We start from the raw sequence: 14,565 nt of genomic DNA, 5'->3' as shown, positions 1-14,565 counted from the left end.
GTATTTAATTTATTATTGAACTTGATGCAAGTTGTAACACTTTTATTTGATTTATTATTGAACTTGAAGCAAGTTGAAACACTTTTGTATTATTTATTATTGAACTTGATGCAAGTTATTTTATTTATTAATGAATATGATGCAAGTTATACCACAGCTGCACAGTAATTTATTTATTATTGAACTTGATTATTGGTTATTTTATGTTATTGAGTTTGAATGTAAACAACTTGATGTTACTTGATGTTCAATAAATTTGAAAATGTTAAGCTTGGCATTAGCGTTCTGTTGGGGCGATGGGGGCAGGTGGGGCTTGAAAACTCCCACTTGTCCAAAGTGGGGGATGACAAAAAAAGTTTGAGAACCACTGGGCTAGGAATATGTTCAAAATTTAATTTGAACCGTCTTGTCATTCATTAATTGACATTGACCATGCGCTTATTCCCGTAAAACAATTTATGGGGGCCTACACACAGCGCATGATTTGCATATAGGAAGGTGCAAGTCATACTCGCTCATCAGTTATTAGTTTCTTGTATTGTGATATATTTTCAGTCCACTGCTTTTATTTTTCTTTCCACTTTGTTTGCCTCCATTTGCCACTACTTTAGTCTGAGTACTGGCTCCTTTACATGTCCCCACATTGGCAATCAGGATGCCTCTTATGCTTTCTCCATGCTTCCTTTGCCTGACCAATAAAACCTTTAACACTCTATATTAGGGTTCTATGGTATACCGGTATTAGTCTAGCACCTTGATACTAATGAATCATATTTGGTAGTATACCGCCTCTAAAAAGGACCGGTCCGCCACAAACGCCATTGGTTGATCCACACCAAACATCCACTGACTGTAATGATATCAAGTAGGGTAGCGTATAGAGTCGATACTACTATGATTAAGTTTATTTTTTGGCATTACAACATCTTCTTTGGTTCATTTAAAAAAAAAAAAAAATGTTTATAAACTCAAGAAATACGTCCCTCGACACATGAGGTCTTTAAATATGACCAATGTATGACCCAATAACTACTTGGTATCGGATTGATACCCAAATTTGTGGTATCATCCAAAAATAATGTAAAGCATCCAAACAACAGAAGAATAAATGATTATTACATTTTTGACAAAATAATAGAATGGAAAATGACAATATGTTACTGCATACTTCAGCAGACTCATTAGGAGTCTTTGTTTGTTTATTTACTAATAAAAGACAAAATGTCTTGTATTTTTACTATTTTATTTAAGGACAAACTTGCAATAAGAAACATGTTTAATATACCGTAAGATTTTTTTGTTAATCAAAGCAAATAATGCAATTTTTTGTGGTCCCCTTTATTTAGAAAAGTACCAAAAAGTATTTAAAAAAATGTGGTAATATTGGTATCAGGACAACACTACTCTATATTGTACATTCATATTGCCGTATCTTAATTACTGTGTGGAGATTTGGGGAAACACATACTGTACAAGTTCAATATATTTAAATTATTTGCCCAAAATGTAAAATTTATCACAGATTTTTTTTTTCTTTACTGTTTGGTAAACTTGTAATTCAGAATTTGTTATAAATACTAATGATTCCGATCGGTCAAAGGGATATACAGTGCATATTGTATTTTATCCACTCCTGGTTCTCCTTGTTGGTCTGTTTGCAAATGCTCTTTTTGAAGCTTAACTTTTTTTCAGACTCTTAAGAAGTAAATCCGTGTCCGCGCAAAATCACATAGCGGGTCCTACAGTGATTCATGTTGGCTTAAATGCTGTAGCATGTCTTGCCACACCCCAGGATGTGAGTGTGGGTGTTTTCAATCAGCTGTCAAAGGCGAAGCGCATGCTGTGAAAGCATCCTTGAAGATTTGTGCTTTCCGAGAGCTGTGTAGCAGCAGATCTTACCCATTCTCATTCACAGTGGATTTACTCTATCCGTTTGCCACCTTGTTTTTTTGTGGGGGGCAGTTTTTCAATATACATTTTGTTGACTTATTGCCTCTTTTTACATTTCTCCTCAAATGTGCCGACACCCCTGTGGGAGTAGGGGGGTGGGGTGGGGGGGGAGGGGGGGTGTTTGTGGAGGCGGGGCAGTGTGCTCCAGGTGTGTTGTGTGATAAGAGGTTAGAAAGATGCCAATGAGCACAGATCATTTTCACATGGTGTGTTGGTGTGAACCCACAAATAGCAAAACTGCCATGGGTTTAAAGTTCCACCTTTCCGCATGTGAGTTTAGTAAGTAGCGTTCACAAAACAAATGTGTTAGTTGCCAGATAACTGACGACATTTTAATGCACATTTGGATAAAAGTGGAGATATATTAATTTATGTTTCCTTAATGTAGTTTGGAGACAGCATTACAATTTATAATCAGGGGTGAATTACGATTAGACTCGTTTGCACTAATGATCCATTATTGTATTGATACTGTGCATCCTTATTTAACTATGAAGAAATACAATATACATTTAAATGTCTCCAAAAATAAATCTTGATGTATGCTATTCATCTCTAGTATAAAAAATCTATATGTATATATGTACCTTAAATTTAACATATATATGTTAAATTAAAATGAAATATATATTTATCAATGTTTATTTATATAGCCCTAAATCCCAAGTGTCTCAAAGGGCTGCTGCAAAAAACCCAAACGACATCCTCGGTAGAGCCCACATAAGGGCAAGGAAAAACTCACCCCAGTGGGACGTCGGTGACAGTGACAATGATGACTATGAGAAACCTTGGAGAGGACCGTATATGTGGGTAACTCCCCCCCAGGGGACCGAAAGCAATGGATGTCGAGCAGGTCTAACATGATATTGTGAAAGTCCAAAGTGGATCCAGTATAGTAGCGAGAGTCCCGTCCAAAGTGGAGCCAGCAGGAAACCATCCCAAGGGGAGGCGGATCATCAGCGCAGAGATGTCCCCAACCGATACACAGGCGAGAGGTCACTCCTGGGTCCCGACTCTGGACGAGCGGTCCATCCTGGGTAAAGACTCTGGACAGCCAGTACTTCATCCATGGCCACCGGAACGAACCCCTTCCACAAGGGAGAGGTGCACAGAGGAGAAAAAGAAAAGAAACGGCAGATCAACTGGTCTAAAAGGGGGTCTATTTAAAGGCTACAGTATACAAATGAGTTTTAAGATTAGACTTAAATGCTTCTACTGAGGTAGCATCTTGAACTGTTACCGGGAGGGCATTCCAGAGTACTGGAGCCCGAATGGAAAACGCTCTATAGCCCACAGACTTTTTTTGGGCTCTGGGAATCACTACTAAGCCGGAGTACTTTGAACGCAGATTTCTTGCCGGGACATATGGTACAATACAATCGGCAAGATAGGCTGGAGCTAGACCATGTAGTATTTTATACGTAAGTAGTAAAACCTTAAAGTCACATCTTAAGTGCACAGGAAGCCAGTGCATGTGAGCCAGTACAGGCGTAATATGATCAAACTTTCTTGTTCTGGTCAAAAGTCTAGCAGCCACATTTTGTACCAACTGTAATTGTTTAATGCTAGATATGGGTGGACCCAAAAATAATACGTTACAGTAATCGAGGCGAGACGTAACAAACACATGGATAATGATCTCCACGTCGTTAGTGCACAAAATTGAGCGAATTTTTGCGATATTACTTATTGTTAGATGAAAGAAGGCCGTTATAGTAACGCTTTTAATGTGTGACTCGAACGATAGAGTTGGGTCGAAGATAATACCCAGATTCTTTACCGAGTAGCCTTGTTTAATTGTTTGGTTGTCAAATGTTAAAGATGTATTATTAAATAGAGGTCGGTGTCTACCAGGACCGATAATCAGCATTTCTGTTTTTTTGGCGTTAAGTTGCAAAAAGATAGCAGACATTTCATTAAGACACGCCTCCAGCTGACTACAATCCGGCGTGTTGGTCAGGTTTAGGGGCATGTAGAGTTGGGTGTCATCAGCGTAACAGTGAAAGCTAACACCGTGTTTGCGTATGACGTCACCCAGCGGCAGCATATAGATGCTTAAGAGTGCAGAGCCAATGACCGAATCCTGGGGAACTCCACACGTTACCTTAACATAGTCCGAGGTCCCATTGTTATGGGAGACGCACTGCATCCTATCAGTAAGATAAGAGTTAAACAAAGACAGGGCTAAGTCTGACATTACAATTTGTGTTATGATATGCTCTAATAAAATATTATGATCGACGGTATCGAAAGCAGCGCTAAGATCGAGGAGCAGCAACATTTATGACGCATCAGAATGTATCGTTAGCAATAGATCGTTAGTCATTTTTGCGAGGGCTGTCTCCGTAGAGTGATTTGCCCTGAAACCGCATTGAAAGGTTTCACATAGATTGTTAGACGCTAAGTGTTCATTTAACTGCTCCGCAACAATTTTTTTGTGGATTTTCGAAACAAAGGGAAGGTGAGACACCGGTCGGTAGTTTACCATGAGGTCAGGATCGAGGTTAGTTCTTTTAAGGAGAGGATGAATAACCGCTTTTTTAGAATGCTAGGGGAACAGTGCCAGAGGATAGTGATAAGTTTATAATATTTAGCACTGATGGACCTAATAATACAAAGAGCTCCTTGGTAAGTTTCCCAGAAAGTGGGTCAAGTACACATGTTTGTTTCATTCCATATACACGTAACAATTCTTCTAATGTTATTTCATCAAAAAGAGAGAAACTATTTTGGAGGGCAGTATCCGCCGTATATACAGTCGCATCTGTGTTAATAGAACCCAGTTGTAGCTGGGACGCATTATCTTTAATCTCCTTTCTAATGAGTTCAATTTTCTTGTTAAAGAATACTATCAATGGTTTCGCGCAGGCCGTCTAAAATTGTTGGTGATGTTATCAATAGAGCCCACATAATTTGGGAATGGTGCCATTACCGAGGGCAGTAGGTCAGCAAGAGTTGTCGTTGTGGCCGTATTAATGTTGCGACTGCCACGGAATTTATTATAATTATTGGCTTGCCGAACAGGAGTCTGAACTTCGAATTTTATAAGGTAATGATCGGACATTACTTTAGTATACGGGAGTATCATAACTCTGTAAACAGTGATACCCCTGACAAGCATTAGGTCTATTGTATTACCGTTGCAATGCGTGGGTTCATTTATCATTTGTGTAAGACCACAGCTATCAATTATAGTCTGGAGTGCCACGCACGGTGGGTCCGATGGGGTATTCATATGGATATTAAAGTCCCCCATTATAATCATATTATCGTCGTACGTCAATAGATCAGCAACGAACTCTGAGAATTCACTAATAAAGTCCGAATAGGGCCCTGGGGGGGCGGTAGATAACAGCCAGGTATAGAGGCAGCGGTGTGACAGACCTCATAGTAAGCACCTCAAACGATTTATATGTATTATTTAGGTCAAAACTCAAGTTAAAGTTGTCATTATATATTAGATATGGGTATTCGTATAGTTAGGAGGAGATGCCTCATTTAGCGCAAAAAAGTTGTCTGGTTTAAGCCAGGTTTCGCTGAGACCGATGACGTTAAGACTGTTGTCTCTAATTACCTCTTTAACTAATAACGTTTTGGGAGACAATGATCTTATGTTTAAAAAGCCCATATTTTATATATTGGGCTGTTTTAAGGAGTTTTTAATCAAATTATCCATCCATCCATCGATCCATTAAGCCCCCCGCTTATTCCCCTTTGGGCTCGCGGGGGGCGCTGGTCCCTATCTCAGCTACAATCGAACGGAAGGCAGCGTACATCCTGGACAGGTCGCCACCTTATCGCAGGGCCATCAAATTATCCGTAGTAGCAATATCAATAATGTTGCGTTTATTATGCCCAGTGCACTTAAAATAATTACGACCATATCTAGAAATTGATTTGATGGGTATTTTCAGATTATTTGCTTGGTGCTGCGATATATTGAACGCATCATAATTTGCCACTTCAGTAGAACGCATGTCCAACTCTGACACAGTCATAGCAGAAAAAACATTATGTGAGTTGCGTATTATTCTAAGAGAATTGCAATGTGTGCAGGGATTATCCAGCCTGGCGCTCGCTCGATCTAATTTAACTGACTCCTCACCCAGACTAGCAGGCTCTGTAATTGCCTGTGACCGGACTTGCTCTAGTGCAGTTAGTCAAGTGTGACTTAAACAGAAAACTAAGTTCGTAGACAAGATAATAGCGCCTTCCCGGTTAGGGTGAAGTCTGTCTCTCATTAGCAAGTCAGGTTTGCCCAAGAAAGAGGGCCAAATATCAATAAACGTTAGTCCCTGTTGTCTACAGAAGCTAGCCAGCCACTTATTAAGTGAGACTAATCTGCTATATCTCTCATCATTGCCTCTCGCAGCCAGGGGGCCGGAGACAATTACTCGATGCCTGGATATCTTTCTAGCAAGATCACAAGTCCTGGCTATGTTTCTCTTTGTAATCTCTGACTGTATCATCCTAGTGTCATTGGAGTCAACGTGTACAACTACGTTCGCATAACTAGTGGTGCGATTAGACTGTCGTACGTGTTTACTAGGCCTGTTGCGAGTTAATTCCCTAAGATAAGCTTCAATGTCAGGTGCTCTGGCCTCGGGAATACAATTAATTGTGGCTGGTTTGCTAAGCTTTATGTTTCGGGTGATGGAGTCCCCTATGACTAAAGTGTGGTGCTCGGTAGACTGGGGTGTAGGACTAGCTAAAGGGCTGAATCGGTTATGCGTCTCAACAGGTACACCATAGCTTGAAGGCCGCTTAGGGCTGCTACAGGCTGGGCTAGTTAGCTCGCTACAGATAACGCTAGCAGATGTGTCCACAATCTCTAAGGTTACAAAATTACACTGCTTTAACTGGTGGACACGTCTCTCTAGCGGAGCCAACCTATCCATGAGTAAAGTGCACGAAGCCATACTCACAGTAGTTTCTGTCGCCGACTGGAGTGCCAGCTGTCTTCGGGAAGTGGTGGTCACGGTGGCGTGGGAGTAGCTTCCTTCAGACCGGCGCTGCCTTTCTCCGTGCTAGCTTCATTAGCTTAGCAGCTAGCTAGCTGAAGGCGGAGTGGTGAGACAGAGATCAGGTGATTTGCAAGTTAAATGGAACTACTAAATATGTTCGGGAGGATGTAAAGAAAGCTGCAAAACAGTTAAAAGCACACTGATGGAACGATACTTAGCTTTTTTGCAACAGCGAGCAGTCAGTGAGCAGTCACTCCAGGTGAACCGGATAGATGTATATATATATATATATATAAATAAAGAGACCCCGGACTGTTGAACGACTGAAGCTCTACTTAAAACAAGAATGGGAAAGAATTCCACTTTCAAAGCTTCAACAATTAGTTTCCTCAGTTCCAAAACGTTTATGGGTTAAACGTTTAAGAAAAGGTGATGTAACACAGTGGTGAACATGTCCTTTCCCAACTACTTTGGCACGTGTAGCGGCCATGACATTCTAAGTTAATTATTATTTGCAAAAAAAAATAAAGTTTATGAGTTTGAACATCAAATATCTTGTCTTTGTAGTGCATTCAATTGAATATGGGTTGAAAAGGATTTGCAAATCATTGTATTCCGTTTATATTTACATCTAACACAATTTCCCAACTCATATGGAAAAGGGGTTTGTGTGTGTATATATATATATATATATATACACATACATATACACACACACACACACAGTCGTGGTCAAAAGTCAACAGTTTACATACACTTGTAGTATACACATAATGTCATGGCTGTTTTGATTTTCCAATAATTTCTACAACTCTTACTTTTTGTGAGAGTGATTGGAGCATGTCACATCCCGCCTCGGGTGAAGGTAATGTAACGTTTGCAAACCGGACTTTAAATCAAAGATGGCAAGGCACGCAGTGGTAACAGTTTACAAACATTAATTTGAAATCCCAAAAAGTGTCAAGAGGTGAACAACAACAGAAAGACCAAGCACCCACAATCTGTAACAGTGACAAATAAAGACAATATTAGTATCGTATATTATATATAGTACATTTATATTCTAAATGTATTTCAAAAAGTTGCATGCGTTAAATAGGCCTATATATAATTAATCAAAATATAAATCATCTATTATATCAAAATACATATATTTACAATCAAAAGTTCAAACATCGAATATATCAAAGTAAATAATTAAATGACAAAACAGATTTGGCAAAATAAATTAGCAATCAAAAAAAAATCATTTAACCGGTTACATTACAACATAATCTCATCATCAAAATAGTCACCTCAGTAGTTTTTTGATGTATGACGACCGAAACTCTTGGTCAGGACAGACAACCTCCTCTGGCAGTGACAGGTAGCAGACTGCAGAAAAATGGCATTTTCCCCACTTAAATAGCCCATAGCCCCGCCCACTAGCTGGGACCAATTTGACAGGGGAAATTAACAAAACAGATATTTTGTCAATTTAACCATAAATAACCATCAGATGTCTAAAAAGTATTCACATAGTACTTTTGCATTTTTAAAGCAGTCATTTTTGTACACAGTGTATTCAGGTTTAGACAGCACCACTTTCAAAAGTCCAGTGTCCCTCAGCAACACCCAGCTCCTGACAATCATGGTTTGGCCCAAATTAGGCCTAATTAGTCAAAGCAGGTGTGCTCACCTACATAAAGCCTTCAGCCCCACCCTGACTCTTTTAGCCAGACATGCAGAGCCATGGTGAGTGACAGCTTACAGTTTGTTTGTTGAGCATGCTTTCCACTGACTAAAAAAAAGTGCATGGTTTGAGAGGAAGCCAAGGTTAAAACAGTGACAGTGTGGGGTCAAACTGCCACAGAGCACATACTTGTCTGTCACAAAAAACATTCATGAAGTTTTTTTTGTTTTTTTTATGAATTTATTATGGGTCTACTGAAAATGTGACCAAATCTGCAGGGTCAAAGGTACACATTCAGCAATGTCCCTTGGGAAGTTTCACTGCAATGAGGCGCTTTTAGTAGCCATCCACAATTTTATGGCAAGCTTTTGGCAGAATTTTTGACTACTCCTCATAACAAAATTGGTGCAGTTCAGCAAAATTGATTGGTTTTCTGACATGGACTTGTTTCTTCAGCATTGTCCACACGTCAGGACTTTAGGAGGGCCATTTATAATTCTTAATTCTAGCCTGATTTAGCCACTCCTTTACCACTTTTAACGTGTGTTTCGGGTCATTGTCCTGTTGGAACACCCAACTGCGCCCAAGACCTAACCTCCGGACTGATGATTTTAGGTTGTCCTGAAGAATTTGGAGGTAATCCAGAGCACCAACTACCATCACCATGCTTGACAGTATGACTCGGCCGAGGTTTGAACACACAACCTACCGATCTCAGGGCGGACACTCTTAACCACAAGGCGACTGAGCAGGGTTACCAGCTCGATCTCAGCCTGGTCAAGGATCCCTGCACCTGACTGCCTGTGGTTAGTGCATTGTGTGTTGAATTGGTGAACGTGTGACTGTGATAATATGTATGAATACAGAATGGGTGACAACTATATTTCTATACAAATACAGACCATTTGTCAAGGCGTGGACTGTGGTGCGGTTTGTTTTCCCGTGGTGCAAAACGACTGGACCGGATATGGCGTGAAGCTAATGACATCTTTTAATTTTAACTCGAAAAGTACAAACAAAACGAAGGGTTTAAACAAAAGGCGCTCTCAGAGGAGGTACAACACTTGGCTATGAAACAAAACTATTACTACAACTTAAATGATGGACACAAAACTAAATTTGCAAACTATTGCATGAATAACAAAACGTATGGGGAACAAGAAAAGAGCATGGATCATCAGCATGGAGCAAGGGTGCATAGAGGGTGGTAGAGGGAGATGTCGCCAGGCTAAACTGGCTGGCAACTACAGGCTTAAATAGGTGCAGTGATGACAGGTGCATGAGTTCAGACATGACGGAATAAATAAAGTACTATCTATCTAAATCAGGTGCGTGAGTCATGAACACATAACAGGTGAAAACTGATGGGTTGGCATGGTGACAAACAAACAAGAGTGCCCAATGAATCCAAAACAAAACAGAACGTGACCACAAAACATGACACCAATTACCGTGTTGCGTCAGCTTGACCTACAGTTATAGGAACTTGATGAAATATATTGAACCAAAATATTTTAAAGTTATCTCATCCAATACTTTCAAGTTCATCTTACTGTAATGTCAACTCATGTTTTGAAATGTAACATACTTGACACTAAAAGTTAACGAAACTTAACTCTGTCAAAGAACAAGATGACCTGACTGAGTTAAGTTGAGTCAACAAATTATTTTTGACAGAGTACTCACATCTTAAAACCTATTAATAAGCTGAGAGAAAGCTCATATCTCAAATTACTAAATTACGGTATAAGTTGAGGTACCACTGTACATGGCATTGTAACAATTACTGTAAAAATGTCTACAACCATCCACCAATCCATTTTTAACTTTACCCACAGTGTTAATTTATCTACCACAGCTATCTTATGCTTCATATGATTAAAAATTATGTTTGTAGTGTTAACTAAAAGACAAAACCCTTTGAGCCTTCCTATGATTAACCAGAACATGCGGTTTATACATACTGTATCCTGACATGCACATTCAACAAAATTGAAAACACCCTACGATGCAACCTCTCTGCTTATCTGCTACAAGCCAAACATGCACCTTATTGTGTTACCTGTGCTATGTATTTTCTGGCAAATACACAGCATGGTGTTTGGTATCGAATCCCAAATGTTCACCCCCTGAGTGGACTTGACTTGAAGTTGTATTTATTTCCACAACATTTGGTACACTTTTAGGGGACTTAAAACCACATGTCTATAACATTTGAGCAAAATGGGTTAAAATAAAATGACCACCCTCAAGCAAAATATCAGGGCATGCATAGGCAACATGGACCATCTGTATCTGGACCATCTGAGGATATCTGTATTACATACAACTCTATGGTGTACTCTACTTTTTTTTTTTCACATGACCGTACGTACACAGAGTTAATGTAATTGCATTAAAACACTTGCTCTGACAACCTGCTTTGATTCATTCCGCAGGTACCAACGACTCACACGACACAAAACTGTTTGCACAGCAAGAGTAATAACTCATCGTGCCTTTTCACTCAAACAGTTCATTAGAGATATGTGGTTGAATTGGACGTATCGCTCAATACTGATACAGTACATTGATGAATACCACTTTGTCTTACATGTTTCCCTAGCTCTGTTATGAGAAAATCATGGGCCCACAGTGGACACGATTTAATGTTATTAATGTGACTGGTTAGGAGCAGCGTTGCAGTAGTAGTGCGTAGGTGTGTGCTGTAATATGATTGGCTCAGGGACATGGTAAGCATGAGTGGCAGCCCTTAATGGGAGCCCTGGAGAGGTAACCCAACAGCTGTGTGTTTGCAGCTAATGAGGGATGGGGGGGATGGGGAGGGTAAAGATTGCAAACTGAAAAGCCTCTGATAAACTCTTGTTTCAAAATGGCGGGGGGGAAAATCAAGTTTTCTCTAGAGGACATCGCTCAAGGCTTTTGCTTTGCGGCAAAACACTACGTTAGTTTCATTCCTCCTAATTCATTCCTTATGACTAAGCGGTTATGATCATTGCCATTATTGCTTTGGAAGAAAGGAAGCGAGCAATGTGGACTTGGATGACTTTCACTCCCATGAGAGTCTTGCTGGTTTGTAGACCTGAGCAAAGTTATCGTGGCTTTTTTTTTTTCATGATTGTACTGGTGCAATTTCGATGATGTCGAACATAACTAGTTTATTTCACATTGGTAGGGGGGACTATTTAACCAAGCCTTTCCCGTCAGGTTAGTTTGCACCAATACACCATAACATCATAACACAGTTTGTAGCCTCGATAAAATAACTGTAGAAAGAAATATGCTTTTCGAAACAGTGAGCGGTCTCAGCTGACTTTGGGCAACAAGCAGGTTACACTGGCCAGGCCCCTTACAGACTTAAACTTAGACTTAGACAAACTTCAATGATCCACAAGGGAAATTGTTCCACGCAGTTGCTCAGTTACAAAGGATTGAAAGTGTAAGGATGGAAAGGACAATGCAAGTAAAAAGTAGACTAAAAATGTACTGTAGTAGCAATATAAAATATAACTGTAATATTTACATACATTAAAATCTCCTGATGATTGAGGGAACCCCTCATGAAACAGATCTGTAGAGATGAAGTAGTCTTGTGATTTTTTTCCCACACCTACATATTGCGCTCTACCACGGTGTCGAGCACTATTCTCTGGATAATCCAATCAAGACATATATCTATATATATATATATATATATATATATATATATATATATATATATATATATATATATATATATATATATATATATACATATGGTGAGTGATTATACAGCTGGATGGAGTGTGGAATGAAGGAGTTCTGGAATTGAACACTGTGGGACAAAGCTAAAGGAACCTTTTGGTGTATGAACTCCGCTGTCCCTCAATTGTGTGGTGAAGTGGGTGGGCATGATTGTGCATGATGGCCAGCAGTTTTTCCAGTGTCCTCCTGTCCCTCACTGAACCAAAGGCCTCCAACTGCGTGCCAATAGTTAAGCCAGCTTCCCTGATGAGTTTGTCAATCCGGTTTAAGTCCCTTTTGCTGGTGCTGCTCCCCCAACAAAGCACTGGAAAGTACAGGGCACTGGCCACAACAGACTGATAAAAGATCTCCAACAGCTTGCTGCACACATTAAAGGACCTAAGCTTCCTCCGAAAAAAAGAGTCAGCTCATATCTTGGATATACAGCTTTGTTGTTGTCCTTTCAGTGCAGTCCGCTGTTCAAGTGGACTCCCAGGTACTCGTACTACCTCACTAGTGCCACCTCCCGGCCCTGCATCTTGATGGGTTCCACAGGGGTTATTCTCTTCTTAGTACAGTGAAGTTTCGGTTTTTGTTAGAGCTCCGTTAAACATCCCACAAAGACCAAATTGTATAAGAACTGATGCCATTTTTCCCATAAATTATATGAATTCAATTCATCCCTTTCTGATCCCCGAAAATATGAACACAAAACACATTTTACAGAGAGTAACTGAACTTTTTCTGCAGAAAGCGATGCAAAATACATATTCATATTCATATTAAGTAAAATGAATTAAAGAACATTTACGAGGGGACGAGAGAGCCACCTGGCCACCAACGTGTTATCTTGATTTCAATCGTGTTTCTCAAAAGTGTTGGCACTTGTAAATGTATTTGACCCTCATGATGTCATTTTGCGGCCTTAATAAATAATAATAATATAATAATAATAATAATCTTTGGCCCTATGATACAATAACCTTGGCAAAGTGGTGGTGAGTAAAAAACAAAAAAAATAAAACAAAAACAAAAGGCTTTGTACAGGAAGTAAAGCGTATGGAAACTGTATTACTAACATTTTTTGAATGACACCGTCATAAAGGTAGTCATTTAACAATATTGGCTTTGGTGGGTGGCGTTTGCAGTGTTGCTGTACCTCATCATGATAACTAATGCACTGGCGGTCCACAACTACGGTTGGGTATCCAATTCGGTCCATTTATACACTAGTTACAGACTGAAGTCTGTCAGTACTACCAGGTACTGGTTCGTGTAAAATCAAACAGTCCCATATTTTGATACGTTTGTTGCAAGTGACACACATCCAAGTGTAGACACGGCAACAGCTCAAGCACTTGGCAGGGAAACAAGAAGTGGGGCATTGTACTGAGCTGGACTGCCTCAAGGTAATGTTACAATTTTCCATGCAAACAATGCAAAAAGAAGACATTTAAGGTACAGTAAGGCTTCACTTTTCAAAATGTACTAGCTTGACGATTTGCCATTAATAAGCTAATGCTTAGCATCAGCGAATTTACATGGCGTTTTCAACACCTCAAAATGTGGTAAAAAAAAACTTCAACTAAGATGCATGTTGCAATCAAACAGCTGGTGTGTAATAGATACAATACTGGCAGTATAAACACTTTGTAGGACTCAACAAAAGAAAAGACCGGCACCTTCAACCTAATGGCAAAGACGAAGTAGTGCCGAGGGTTAGACAAAGTTGACTGCGCTCTTCTTCGGTAAAATCCCACCCTCCATCATCTCTCCCAAGCGTAAGCAGTCCCCCTTGATGGCAGTGCGCCGAACTTTGAGAAAAGCCACCACCATGGAAGTGAATCCACACATCACAGAAAAGCCTAGAAAGGGGAGTAACACTGATGATGAGCATTGGCTGCAAGCCTGGTCCAAACCACTCAACCGCCACGGACATTCTTGAAATGGACAGCAATAACTTGCATATTTTTTTAAATGACAGTTTCATTTGGTTTTATATTAAATATTTGTATCTGATGCAGTTTATCTAGAGTACATTGCTAAAAGTCACTCCTTGATGCCTTGAAAGTTGTGCTGAACAATGAGCTGACGGCTCAGACTTTTAGCTATACTGGAGAGCACTCTCGACCCTCAATCTGGTTTTATCCCCAGGCACATTCAGGTGAGTGAGTTTCATTGTATACGGCCTTTATGTATAAAGACAAATGTGCTGTTAATGCAACCACAAAAATAAATGTATTACATTTTTAAATT

The sequence above is a fragment of the Nerophis ophidion genome, linkage group LG04, assembly GCF_033978795.1.
Source record: "Nerophis ophidion isolate RoL-2023_Sa linkage group LG04, RoL_Noph_v1.0, whole genome shotgun sequence".
In the NCBI taxonomy this organism is placed as follows: Eukaryota; Metazoa; Chordata; class Actinopteri; order Syngnathiformes; family Syngnathidae; genus Nerophis; species Nerophis ophidion.
Note: the sequence above shows the minus strand (reverse complement) of the source record.